Source organism: Aotus nancymaae, unplaced genomic scaffold (genome assembly GCF_030222135.1).
Source record: "Aotus nancymaae isolate 86718 unplaced genomic scaffold, 86718_ANA_hifiasm-v0.15.2.pri h1tg000040l, whole genome shotgun sequence".
NCBI lineage: Eukaryota > Metazoa > Chordata > Mammalia > Primates > Aotidae > Aotus > Aotus nancymaae.
In genome coordinates this window covers 44,809,912-44,824,753 of record NW_026988454.1, presented here as the reverse complement: position 1 = coordinate 44,824,753, position 14,842 = coordinate 44,809,912, and the positions used below count along the sequence as shown (strand labels likewise).

The 14,842-nt window shown below is 38.5% G+C and overlaps 1 protein-coding gene across 2 annotated transcripts in view; it reads left to right on the top strand.

Annotated features, from left to right (window-relative positions):
* Positions 1-1,001: 1,001 nt before the first annotated feature.
* PKIB (cAMP-dependent protein kinase inhibitor beta) overlaps positions 1,002-14,842 on the top strand; it is a 132,102-nt gene continuing 118,261 nt past the window's right edge. The window contains exon 1 of one of the 2 annotated variants that reach the window (XM_012450057.3): positions 1,002-1,028. The gene's annotated coding sequence lies outside the window, so the exon portion shown is untranslated. Of the gene's footprint in view, positions 1,029-1,054; positions 1,129-14,842 lie in introns of those variants that run through there. The other variant, XM_012450056.1, reaches the window with a different exon arrangement.

The following is a 14,842-nucleotide window of genomic DNA, read 5'->3' as shown; positions in this document are numbered from 1 at the left end:
TGCCTAAAAAGGGAATTCGGAAGTGGTCATTGGCAGGTATCATAGGCGTTGGGTGGGAAGTCAGAGCGTAGTATGAATGAGTAAATTAGTCAAGACTAGAGATTAGAGAGGACTTTGAATACTAATTAAGGGTTTCAAGAAACCAGAGGAAATTTTAGGACTTCAGTGAGACACCACTTCCTCAAAAAGTAGAGAAATTAATTTTATCAGCAGCATCTTCATCCATTTAATATGGCTTTTAAAAAGCACAATGAGACCTTAGTGGTAAGGACTTTACTTTTCTGAGTGAGAACCTGAAAGTGAAACTTGATATACATTATTTTCTGCTTTTATTGCACAAAAAGTTGTTTGCATTGCATGTTGCTTCCCAATCTGTTAAAATAATCTGTTAACAAACTGGAAGACCCAGATTCAGGGTGTAGATAAGAAACCTGTGTACCTTCCTACCTTCTCCAAACAGCCAACATTAGATCAAAGGGCAACCTTAAGGACACCTGGAGCACAAACCCTCCTCCGGGCGCACACAACTGGCGGGACAGAAAACACGAGACCACGTCAGAAAGCAGGAAGGGAATTGAAATTCCCGCAGTCACGTCACAGAAATCTTAGCAGAACCTCACAATAGCCCGAGGGAACTGGGAGTGGCGGGCGGGGAGGACACGGGTTGTGTGACGATGATTAGTTGGTGGTTAACGCACACGTAGGAAAAAGAGCTCGCCCCAGGCTGCCAGCAGAAAGGAGCCGTGGCGTGTGCCCGGGGAGTGCGCGCAGAGCAGGTTTGCGCGGAAAGCAGGACACCGCCTGGGGAGCCGGGCTTGTAGCCCGGGGGCGGGACGCGGAGGCCGTTCCCTCCGCCCCCGAGTCGCGGCCACCTCCTGGCTGCGTCCCAGCCCAGTAGCTCAGTCTTGGCCGCATCCCCGTGGACTCTAGAGGCGGCAGCGAGCTGGAGCCCGAGTCGCAGCTCCGGGCCGCAGAGCGCTGGGCGAGCGCGAGGGGACCGGCGGGGCGGGCAGCTGCGCGCGCGGCTGGTAAGTACCTGCTGGAGCCGGCGAGTGAGTGGGTGTCGCTTTGCGAGGAAGGAGGGGAGGGACTTGAGGAATCGGGGGAGACTGACCCAAGGAAGAAGTGGTAAGTATAACTTTCTGGTTTTCCGCCCTGCTGGCCCAAGTATGGGGGGAGTTCAAATCAGATGCCTCTTTTGCTTGGGCAACCCCATCGTTTAACTCACAAACCAGGGTACTTAGTGAGTGAAAGGGGCGCTCAGGTCAACAGGCGTGACGCGGTTGGTCTGTCACCTGCCTTTTGCCCACTCTGCCCGGCAGGTGGGCATGGATGACCTCCTGTCACAAGTCGCTGAGCCTTTAGCCTCTCGCGCCAGCAATGCCAAGTCTTTTCCCTGGGCAGTGCTTTTCAAGCCCTGGGTAGTCGCGAGCGGCCGCGAGGTTAGCAGAGACCCGAGTTCTAACCCGCTCAGCCAGCGTCCGGCTGTGTGGCTTTAGCCATGTCACCTCACCTCACTGGCCTCTGCTCATTCTTGGGATAAAATACGGAGGTGAGTAGACCAAGTAAACCCAAGGGTCCCCCGTAGCTATTGGATTTTCCCTGCTCCTAGGACCTCTGCAGGCCATGGGGAGGGTCACGAGTCCAAGGTGGTCACGGGGCTGAGGGAGCGGAGGGTTTGGGTCCTGGCTGGTGCTTATGCTAGTGCTGCTCAGCCCCTTGGGGACTCTCTTGCAAATGCCTTCCAGAGGCAGATGACCCTGCTTTGCCCGTTACCCCCGGCGAGCAGATCCCTTCCGAGGGAGCTGAGAGGGCCGGGTCCGACCAGTCTTTGTAGAGCTCCCCCAGATAACGCAGCCAACAGAACTCGGGTCCTTTAGAAAAGTGCTTGTGTGAGCTAGGCACATGGAAAGCACTAAAACAAACAACAAACTACAAAACATCCTGCAGGTGGTTTAGTGTTATTAGCTGGAGTCTGTGCAGGACTAGAAAGTGGAGATTCCCGGCAGATGACCACTTAAATGTTCACCTAGAAAAAAAATTTAAAACCCAAACACTCTTACCAATGCTTTGCATACTGAAAGGTATTGGATTAGAAATACTGCGAGTGTTGCGTTTCTCTTCTTATACAGATAGATTTCAAAATTAATCCATCTACTTTATCTCTTTACAAGATGCCTTCCTTCTTACTGACATTGCCACACATTCAACAAAAAATCCTCCTGGGATTTAATATTCAGAAAGCTCAGCATTTGGATTATTAAAATGAGAACTGATGACCATAAGGCTCATGGAAAATGGAAAATACTGTAATGGGATAGGTTATGGATCAAGGTTGGTTAAACCACCAGTTTAAAAACCTTGTTTCCTGTTAGTGTGCCGGATGCTGGTTAATGCCCCCTAAGTGACACTATCTCAAGAGTTCATTTGCTAAAAAGGTATTTTGGAAGTTCAAAGGATTCGATTTTGAAAGAAAGTATAGTTTTGGAAAGGAAATCTTTTGGAAAACGTTTTTAGTAATGGACTTTTCAATCTTATTTTTAATTTCAGCTTTCTTCAATAAAATATCAAAGGCTAATGGACCACTTTATGCAAAATAATTTAAAATGTGTCAAATCTCATTTTTGTTAAAGAGTTTTTCCTCCTTTTTAGTTGATTGTAAACATATTGTTAAGGTCAATGATGGATCAATTTAATTTTCTTCACAGTTCTTACAATTATTTAAATTCTTATGCAGTTTGCATTGCAGCATTTTTTACTTTATTGAGATAATTTATATTTTATAAAGTTCACCCCTTAACGATGAAAAATATTTAGAAATTATATTTCAGTGATTTTTAGAAAATTTACAAAGTTGTAAAGTCATTACCATATCTGGTTTTAGAAGAGTTTACTCAGTTAGTTGGTAAGATTCCTTACGTCCATTTGTAGTCTTTGTTCCCATTCCCATCTGCAGGCAACCATTAATCTACTTTCAGTCTCTATAGATTTGCCTTTTTTTGAACATTTTATGGAAATGGAATTATATACTATATGGTCTTTTGTCTATGGCTTCTCTTAGCATAATGTTTCTGAGATTCATCTATGTTGTGGCATGTATCAGTACTTCATTTCTTCTTAATGCTAAATAGTTTTCCATTGTCTGGATATACCACGTTTTGTCTATTTACCAGTGGATGGACATTTGGGTTGTTTCCAATATGAGAATATTATGAGTCATACTGCTGAGAACATTCTCATTAAAGTGTTTGTGAGTACCCATTTTCATTTCTCTTGGGCAGATGCTTAGCAGTGAAATTGTTGGACTGTATGGTAAACTCGTGTCTAACTTTTTTGTTTGTTTGTTTTTGAAACGAAGTTCCGCCCAGGCTGGAGTGCAATGGCGCGATCTTGGCTCACCGTAACCTCCCCCTCCTGGGTTCAAGAGATTCTCCTGCCTCAGCCTCCCGAGTAGCTGGGATTACAGGCATGTGCCACCACACCCGGCTAATTTTGTATTTTTAGTAGAGACGGGGTTTCTTTGTGTTGGTCAGGCTGGTCTCAAACTCCTGACCTCAGGTGATTCACCCGCCTTAAGCCTTCTGAAGTGCTGGGATTATAGGAGTGAGCCACTACACCCAGTCTTTAGCTTTTAAAGAATATCGTAGAATAATTTTTGTAGAGGTTATATATTTGCAAAATGTAAAAAATTCTGGAGAAATAAATGTTTCTTACTGGATCATATATGATGTTATATGTATGTAGAGAGAGGCTTGGGAAACATTGCCTCCCTTCAAATTTAGAGCTGAGGTACAGCAAACACTTTTGAAAAAAAATGTTGCAATATTTCTCAGAAGTGAGATATTTCTTGCCTGTTTTTTAATGCTAAATGAGCATGAATCAGGCTTAATTGAGATTAAATTTTCATTAATGTCCATTGAAAATGAGAAAGGATGCAGTTTGAAAATTGTATTTTAAGTGTTGAGACTCAGCCAGCCCTGAATGGCTTGACAGTAAATTTGGTGATTTTCCATTTCTTCAATGCAAAATTTTAATTGAGTTAGAAAAAACAAAATTACTTTTTGCTCAACATCAAAAATAAACTATAAGTCTTGTGATAAGCATTGTTAATCATGATTTCATATGATTATTTTAAATAATAATCAAGCATATTCTATTAGTAGATATAGGGATCTAAGGCCCAAGAGTAAATGATTTGCATATACAAAAATTAGGCTGGGCTCTTGTTTTCCTGTTTTAAAACTTCCCCGGTTAGTACATGTCCCTCTAAATCCTGTTGGTCTCAGACATTTTCATATGTTCTATGTACTTTTAAGAAGTCATTACCAGGTAGTGACATTACATGGAAAGAAGTCTAGGTTAAGCACTTGAACATCCCCATAAAATCACAGGTGGTTATAATTTTTTATTTTTATTAAAAGTACAACTGATTTTGAGAAATCAAATGGATATTCTACTTTTTACTTACTTAAGTGAGATATACTTTTTATTCTAGGTGTCATATGGCACATAGCAGTATTATGTACCCAGACCAGAGTGGATTTGTGTCCTTCAGTCACTCCTAGTTGTAAAAATGTGATATTGACCAAGAGTTGTGTGCTTGGTTGGAGAAGAGAGTTCAGAGATGTTTAGATAAGAATGAAACAATTCAGATTTGTATAAATTCCTGAATGGGAAGAGGTACTCTCACCTAGAATCTGGATCTGTTAGAAACAGGATTTCTCAGATTGGAAAGAGAGCCAAGGGAATGGAGATGCTTTAAGACCATGTGGTCTGCAGCCAAGACAGTTTTAATGTAATTGAAGAAGCAGCAGCAGAAGCATCTACAGACAATATGAATGGAGCTGGATGCCTTCCTGTACCTCTGGGACTCTCCCTTCCTGCAGTCTCTACTTTCTTTCAGGCACTCTTATAGTCTATGATGTTGAAAGAATATTCTCATCCCTGTGGCGGTGTGGGAGTAAACATGATTAACTGTAGGCTTTGATTTTTTTGGATAAAGTACAAGGAGAACTGAGGTCCAGTGTGATAGCTTCAGGAATAAAACATGGAAGACAGGAAAGAATTAGGTAATCTTCTCAAGTATGCTTATATTTTAATGGTCACAAAATAACTTACTTTTAAACTAAATTTTATAGATTGGGCTAACACAGAAGAAGAAAGCACCATTCTTAAAATTCTTAAAATCATAAAATGTTAAAATCATTGTGTGTGTGTGCATGTGTGTGTAAAGAGGGCTTACAACTCATGCAATTACATTAATGTATTTTAGTTTATTATATTTGTTTATATTTTAAAATGAGAATAAATACTTCTGTCATGGAGTTTCTGGAGCCAGGTATAATATTAAATCTTAAAATGCTGAAATAAGCCTTACTTTTCTGACTTTTCCCAAAAGGCCTTTAAATCTAATAAAAAGCCAGAATATAGGTATGATGGATTTTGTAACACTCCAAGGGTTTGCAAAAAGTCTATCAAGCCAAAATTTGTAAAGGCCAAGACTCCCACAGAAACCACTCTGTCTTTCAGTTCCATCATCCTTGAAGAAAGGTATCTATGATAATTCTGTGTATTGCAGTAAAGAAGCAGAACCTTTCACAGCAGTGAAAAGAAAAAAATAATGTAAAAACTATGTCTTTCCAACATGCCACGTATGTATGTCTTCCTAACGTACCATGAAACTGTGTGTATGTATATACTGTTGTAACTGAGGTTTCACTTGAAGGGTATTGGATAGACTGCTGTAGTAGGCTAAGCAAGAGATGCTGAGTGAGTCAGAGCAGCAGAATTCGGGATGAGGAAATGTATTCAGATTCTAGAAATATTAGGAGATGAAAATCACTGGGTTTGATGATAGTTGGGATATGACATTAAGGAGATATGAAAATGAAGTATGCTTCTCAGATTTTTGGCTTGAAATGAGAGCTGGCACAATTTACAAACATGCAGATTTAAGAATGGGGCAGATTTCATGGCGGTACTGAGTTGGATAATGTCTCCCCAAAGTTCACATCCTTCCTAGAATCTCAGGATGTGACCTTATTTGGAAATAGGATCACTACATATGCAATTAGTTAGGATGAGGTCACACTTGAGTAAGGTGGGCTCTTAACCCAATATGACTGGTTTCCTTATAAGAGGAGGCAAGAGACACAAAGAGAAAGACATACAGAGGGCAGACAACATGACAATGCTAGGAGAGATTGAAGTTATTCAACTGTACTCCAAGGAATGCCAAGGTTTGCTGGCAACCACTAGAAGTGAAGACAGAGGCATGAAACAGATTTTCCCTCTGGGTCCACAAAAAAGAACCATCCCTACTGATTGGATTGCTGGCATTCTGAACTGTGTGAAAATAAATTTCTGTTGTGTTAAGTCACTCAGTTTGTGGTAGTTTGTTACAGCAGCTCTGTCAAACTAATACAATGGGTATTAGTAAAATATACATCAGGGGTAAAGACATCCAAGAAGCTCAGAAGATGAAGATTGAGTTGATATTGGCATGCAGTAGGTAAATAATAGGTAAATATAATGATGAGATCTCCTATGAGAAACACATGAAATCAGAAGGAAAATGGGAGAAAACTGAATCCTGGGAAATTAGTTCCAGTGGGAGCCCAAGAGGAGAAGCTGGAAAGGGCATTGTCATAGCAACAAGGGTATGTAGAGCTTCAAAATGTGTGGCATGATCAACAAGTCATAATCATAAGAGGACATAATTAAAGACGGGTTGAAGGAACTTTTGTTTTGACAAGTAGAAAGTAAGAGTAATGGCTTTATAATTGGAAGAGTGAAGACAGATTGTGCAGCATGAGAAGAAAATGAAAAGTAAGGAGATAGGATCAGCCAGTAGTCATCCCAGGATTACAGGTGAAAGATGGAGGAGAAAGTTGTATATGCAGGGAATCAGGACACAATGTCCAATTGATTTTTGTTTAACATTTAAAGAAAAACCTTTGTCCTCTCTTTACATGTCAAAAAAAAAAAAGTCATTAGTAAGGGAGAGGCTGGAAGTATAGAAAAGATGGTTCATGGAACTGCTTTCCAACAAAGGCGATTGGGTTAAGGACAAAAGTGGTGGCCTTAAACAGACTATGTTTTCAATCTGTAATAGAAACTTGAGATGTTTTTAAGGGTATTTTTTCTTTCTATGTAAGTATATGTATACGTTAAGAGAAGGGAAACTACTATTTATTAAGCAATCTGCCAGACCCCTAGGGTTGGAGTCTAGCAGATTAAACAATAAATAGTAATTTGTAGCACATTTTCACAAATTTCATTTATTCTCCAATCTGTGGAGTTGGTGTTACTGCTCTATTTTTTAGGATAAGTAGGCAAAGAGAGTACCTATTCGGAGTCATTTAACAGAAAGTATCAGAGCTGAGATTAGAAGCCATGTTTGATTTATGCTTAAATCTATAGCCTTTCTATCCTTCTGATTTGAGCTCAGCAAAAATGCCCAGATAACTCACTTATATTGGACCTTCTTAGCCACTGACTGAGCATGGTACACACTCAGGTCTCATCCTCAGCATAACTTGTAAATATGGCTGCAAAGAAGCTACAGGTTAATGGGAAGTACATCTACTGTATGCACTACCCAATGTGGTCAAAGTCCTACACCTCTGAAGTAGAACAGGTCATTTAAGGTTTTTCATTTATTTGTTCCTTACAGATGTGATCATGTGGAAATAGGGGGTTGGGGGAGCAGTTTTTATTATTTCCATCAGGGAGTGGTGGAGAAAGTTTTTAGGGGAAGTGGAATATTTTTCCGGCAGGGCAGATCTGGGTTAGCTCCCTGAGATGCTTGTGGACTTTTGCCAAAGAATATTAAGCTTCAGGTAAAACCCAGCATAGTTTGTTTCAACTCTAAGAAGTTCATATTTTGAGTTCTAGGTTTGAGTGATGTGAAAGGAAAAATAAACCTTTCAGTATTCAATGGAACACTGGAGGAGACAAGGCCTTTTTTCACTCAGATATTTATTTTTACCAACTCTTTAAAAATTTATCCCAACTTGATAAAAAACTTTTTATATTTTCATTTAATAATTATTATTGGTCTTAATTGTCAGTTGATTTGTTTTCTTTCTGTAGGTTTTTGTCTTAATATGATTCATCTGAAATATGAATTAAGTCTGATGACAAAACTTTGGGTTATGTCTAAAGATATCTATGATTATTTTGCATAAGGATTGTTAAAAAGATTTACTTTTTTAAGTACATCAAGATGCTTTTTAATTCTCACATGCATTCATAATTGTTTCAATATTGGATATCTTCTAGTCTTTGTACATTTGTAAGTTTTTTTTTGCAATAATGTAACAATTCTGTAATACAGTTTCAAAAATTTGAAACTTAGAAATCAGTGAGAAGAGATAGCTCATATTTGTATTTCTTTGATTGGTAGTGAGGTGGAATATTTTTAGTTAGTTATTTTTATAAACTGATATTTTATATGCTTTGCCTTTTTTTAGTCTGTTTGCAAGAGCTTTTTATTTATAAATATATTAACTTTTTGTATGTCTATTTTGCAAATTTTAAATGTTTTCTTTTTACCATTAATTATTTAGTGTGTGCTGCTTTGTGGAATACTTAATTTTTTTAAGGATGTCAAAGGTATCAATTTATTCTCACATAGTTTGTTAAGTTTCCCACCTGTAAAAATATTCACCTATATTTGCTTATAGTACTTTTTACATCTTTTGTTTCTATTTAAAATTTTAATCATTTGGCAGTTATTTTAGTAAGAAATAAAGTGGGGATCTTACCTTATTATTATTATTTGATGGCTATCCTTGTTTCATAGCTATTTGTTTTATAATGGATTCCCTCCCCATTGATATGAAATATCAACCTGTGGCTTCTCACCCCTGCACCTGCCTTGGAACTTGGCTTTCTCATAGCTGTCCTACCATTAGAAGTGCTGCAGACTTTCCACATACATGTTTTATTACTGCCATGCCTGAATGTGACTGCAAGCTCTTTGCAAGTTCTTTGACTACTTCCCCAAGCTACCTTGATCCACATCTGCCACTCATAACCTGAGCCCTAGAAGGAAAAAAATTTCTAGGGCCCCTATTATAGCCTCCAGCTTTCCTAAATTACCACATACCAGTTTTGGAACATATAATTTTGTTGGTCCTGAAAAACAGCTAATTTTCGAATGCTTCAAGTCTCTAATTTTATCATTCACCTGCTCATTTTTTCTCTTTGTGTTGAAACTTTGTTGTATGTTTTGCTACCTCTCCCCTGACCCAATGTCTCCTTTGTATTCTTCCTTCAAAACCATTCCATCATGCTAGCTGTAACACCTGTTAAATAATAATAAATTCCTCTATATCATTAACTTACACCTTTTCCTCTAGCACTGAAGCTTGACTCTCCTCTGGGTCTCTTACTTCCCCTTAAGCCCTTTCTATTGGAGACTGTTTATTATTTTCTATTTTATAATCTCAGAGTAGTAGAGCGGGGCACTTACCCTTCATGCACCCGTATGCCACCTGTACAATATTTCTCCACCCTCTTATACTCACTCCTGCTCCTTTGAGCACTCTGGCTATACCATCCTCTACCGTTGTTCATTCCTATCATCAATGCTGAGGGTCTGCCATCTGAACAAACCCCTCCTTTATTGAACACTCTACTAATTGGTATACAGTCATCTTCTCCCACCCTTCTTCTGTCCTAAATCTAGTGCCTTCCTGTGTACATCCAACATCATGACCTCTCACCATGTGGTTGTGTGTGTTTTTTTGAATTCTCAGATGTATTCCCAAGAGTACCTAGTTAAAGAAGCACAGACTTAGAATTATAAAGAACCAAAAACCTCACTATAAATTAAGAATTCTCTCTTGATTTCTCAACACAGATAGGCTAATAATTCAACTTTCCATTGATCAGAATTTGTGTTGCTTGGTTTAACTTAAGACAGTCATTTACTGCTAGCATCAAAATATTTGGGAATATAGTTGCATAAGCATATGTATAGAATTAAGAAGTTCTAGAAAAGACAAAAGTGGTTACACATGTCTAGGTCCTGAGGTGGTAAAAGGGTGAGTGGCTTTGTGACATCCCTGGCTGCTGCATTCATGGGCTTTTGTGCCTTGTTTGCTCATGTTCCTATTTAATTTTTTAGTTAGTACATTGAGGGAGGCAAATGTTGAGTAAATGCTGTTTTGTAAATTATCATTTAGAATATTTTAAAATTAAAATGGCTTTTTTTTGCTTCTTGTTTAGCTCTAATTTTTTTTTATATATTATTTTCCCTACTTTAGTTGCACCAAAGTTTTCTGCATAAACTACTTTAAGATTTGCTCACCTGAATGGGAAGTTTTCTTCCCTAAGACCAGATCCAGACCACCTTTTGATGATTTGCTTACCTGACTGTGTAGTTCCCTTGAGTTTCTTCTTATTATGATTATAATAAAAGGACTACAAGCAATCTGGTCATTTTAGCCTACTACCGGATGGATTAGATCACTGCGGGATATTGGCTTATTTACCCTACAATGACTCATCACAGTTTAGGAGGAAGAAGACCAGCTTAGAAGTCAGGAGAAAAGATGGACTGTTTTAGTTTTTGGGTTAATTACTTTATTACCAATCTCTGATATTATAGGTTAATGGCTTCTGAGAGGGGAGGAAATTAAAGAGATTAAAAATGGAGATATGCCTGGTCTTTATTTATTTTACAATTTTGCCTAGGAATACTGTTCCCGAATCTTAATAAATTATAGTATAAATACTTCCTTGATGTTAAGGAGTATGCCAGGTCTGAGGAGATGAAGTTGAACAGAACAAAGTTCTAGCCCTTGAAAAGCACAGAATTAGTGTTGAATAAGTAAATAACTGCAAACACGATGTGACGAAAGCCACCTTTGCAGTATTAATCAAGTATAGACATGCCCAGCAGTGGTTATAAGTAATCCTAAAATCAAGGATGGTTTCTCTGAAGAGGTGATGTTATTGTTAGATCTTGAAAGATAACCACTACTTTGCCAGGTAAAGGGGAAAGTGTTCTAGGAAGAGGAAAGAGACTTAAACTGCAGGATATGTTTAGGGAACTATAATTAATTCAGCATAATGGAATGTGTATACACACTAAGGGATAGTGACAGGAGATGTAGCTGGAAGTTTGATAGGAAATAGATTTAGAAGTGCTTTGCATGTCATGCTAAATAGCTTGGACTTGATTGAAGATTTCAAATTCCACAAAAAATGGAATCTTATTTGTACAGTGCTGAACTGGCTGAAAGCCTATGTCCCTCAGAGCACATGTCTCTTCCTCCATTACAGAGAAGTAAGGGACGTTAGGGGAAATACAGGGAGGGCTGGGCTCAAGTTCTGAGTGGGTAAATTTTTAAATGGATTGACTAAGTCGTTGCCTTCTAAGAAGTAATTTACATGTGGATTAACGAAGTAATGACTAATTTAGATTTGCTGAATTTGAGTTAGGGTGTATAGAACTAAGGAGAAGTCAAGACTAAAGATTTAAAATGTGGGTTTAACTGTAGATAATTGAAGGCCCTCCCTAGAAATTGCTATACTTAAACAGAGTTATGTGTTAAAATATTTTAGGAATAAGTTTGCCATAAGAATCATCTGATTTAACTCTTAAATTACGTTTTTCCTATTTTTTGTGTTAGCAAAAAATAGGTAAATAGCAAAATTCTATGAAATTATGAAGCTTTCAAAGTCATAATTTAAAAGGAACAGCCGTCTTCATTTTTTTTTGTAAATACTTAGACTTTTTTGCCAAAGATTTTAGTTCTGATGCTTTAGTTTTTCAGACAACTCCAATATAGTTTAAAAAAAGCTCCAAGGATAGAGTTTAAATGAAGGATACATTCAAGGCTACCCTTTAGGTAGGAACTAGCTATGCTGTGATTTTTATTTAGCTAACGTTGGGGAACATTCCGAAAAGTGTGTGTACAGATTATGTAACTAGTCACTTAGGGCCCTTGACCCCTTGTTAACCTGGCCCTCTTGAGAGACAGTGAGCTGGGGGTGCACTGGGAGCAGCTGGGTCAGACGCAGCCCTGTTGCTTAGCAGTCCCCATGGATCAGTCATAAGGTGTTGTTTCTGAGCAACCAGTGCTTTAGCGGTGCTTCATCCCCAATGGAGTTTTGCAGTAGTAGGAGCTCACCCCCACGGGAGAAGCAGTACAATCCAGCAGGGGGCCAAACCTCCCCCAGAGGCGTTAGTGTTGTTAGTAAGTATTTGACCTTAGAATCAGAGGAAATAACTTATGTTCTCTGAACATGCAAGTGATTTATGGAATTATTGATGTAAATTTAATTAAACATGAACTTGGGGCAGGGCAGGTAGTTCTCGCAGCTACTCATTTCAAATACTTTGATTTCAATTTCTTTCTTCTTGAGACTTATTTGCAAGGTGAGTTTCTGGGTCAATGAAAAGTAATTTTTTATGCTGCATGGAATATGTGACTTTCCAATTAGCATTATTAAGCCAGAGCAAACATTTATGTTTGAGAAAAACCAGCAAGCAAATTCTTGCTTTGGTCATGCGGGCCTGAATGTCAGAGTATTTGATTCAATATCAATAAAAGAATTTGCCATTAATATTTCAGATATGATTTGAATTTTCTTTCTATATAGAAAGGTCAGAACATAACAATTCACGAGGACGATGTCTTATTTTACTTTTAATATTTAACACAGAACATAAATCACTCTTTAAGAGAGTTGACAAAAGTTGAAACTAATCAGCTCTTGTAGGGAAACCTGAGTTCTGTAAGTGTTGAGCAATGGGTTCTTGTTAAGATCCAGGCATATATTTTAAAGACCAAGCCATAACATCATTAGTATATTGAAGTAACACACAGCTGCTTCAAAGGCTAAAGTGTGGAGTAGAGAAATGTGCCTTGTCAGATTCGAGAAATAATGTTGGCCCTCCACCTACTTTTTTATTCAGTACTTCTGGCCTTGGGCTGTAACTGTTTGCCTACTGCTTCAAAGAGGGATGTGGCAGGGCTTTGTTCTGTATACAAAGGGGAAGTCTCTTTGTTAACTTTGGGATTTGTACTCTCTGTAGGATCTACATTATTAAAAAAAAAAATACTCAAAAATTACTTGAAAATTTTTCTCAGGCCTTGCACCAAGATACATATAAACACACAAATATGTTGAAGATTGTTCAAGTTATTTCTAACGTATTACATGAATAGTAATAGAACAATTAAGTTATTATATATATATATATAATTGCACTTTAGGCTCTGGGGTACATGTGAAAAACATGCAGGACTGTTGCATAGGTACCTACGTGGCAATTTGGTTTGCTGCCTCTATCCCAATCACCTATATCTGGCATTTCTCCCCATGTTCTCCCTCCCCAACTCCCTACCCCCCAATGTCCCTCCCCTAGTCCCCTCAACAGACCTCAGTGTGTGATGCTCCACTCCCTGTGTCCATGTGTTCTCATTGTTCATCATCCACCTATGAGTGAGAACATGTGGTGTTTGATTTTCTGTTGTTGTGTCAGTTTGCTGAGAATGATGGTTTCTTTGTATACATTCAGGTCATCACAAAGGACACGAACTCCTCATTTTTTATGTCTGCATAGTATTCCATGGTGTATATGTGCCACATTTTCCCTGTCCAGTCTATCATCAATAGGCGTTTGGGTTGGTTCCAGGTCTTTGCTATTGTAAACAGTGCCACAATGAACATATGTGTGCATGTGTCTTTATAATAGAATGATTTATACTCATTTGGATATATACCCAGTAATGAGATTGCTCGGTCAAATGGAATTTCTATTTCTCGGTCCTTAAGGAATTGCCACACTGTCTTCCACAATGATTGAACTAATTTGCACTCCCACCAAGAGTGTAAAAGTGTTAATATTTCTCCACATCCTCTCCAGCATCTGTTGTCTCCAGCTTTTTAATGACCACCATTCTAATTGGCATGAGATGATATCTCAATGTGGTCTTGAATTGCACTTCTCTAATGACCAGTGATGATGAGCAGTTTTTCATATGTTTGTTGGCCTCATATATGTCTTCTTTTGAAAAGTGTCTGTTCATGTCCTTTGCCCACTTTTAAATGTATTTGTTTGTTTTTTTCTTGTTAATCTGTTTTAGTTCTTTGTAGATTCTGGATATTAGCCCTTTGTCAGATGGGTAGATTGCAAAAATTTTTTCCCATTCTGTTGGTTGCCAGTTCACTCTAATGATTGTTTCTTTTGCAGTGCAGAAGCTCTGGAGTTTAATTAGGTCCCATTTGTCTATTTTGGCATTTGTTGTCAATGCTTTTGGTGTTTTAGTCATGAAGTCCTTGCCTATGCCTATATCCTGAATGGTTTTACCTAGGTTTTCTTCTAGGGTTTTTATGGTATTAGGTCTTATGTTTAAGTCTTTAACCCATCTGGAGTTAATTTTATGTAAGATGTCAGGAAGGGGTCCAGTTTCTGCTTTCTGCACACTGCTAGCCAGTTTTCCCAGCACCATTTATTAAACAGGGAATCCTTTCACCATTGCTTGTTTTTCTCAGGTTTGTCAAAGATCAGATGGTTGTAGGTGTGTGGCGTTGCCTCCGAGGCCTCTGTTCTGTTCCATTGGTCTATGTCTCTGTTTTGGTACCAGTACCATTCTGTTTTGATTACTGTAGCCTTGTAGTATAGTTTGAAGTCAGGTAGTGTGATGCCTCCAGCTTTGTTCTTTTTGCTTAAAGTTGACTTGGCTATGCAGGCTCTCTTTTGGTTCCATATGAAGTTTAAGGTGGTTTTTTCCAGTTCTGTGAAGAGGGTCATAGGTAGCTTAATGAGGATAGCATTGAATCTATAAATTACTTTGGGCAATATGGCCATTTTCACAAT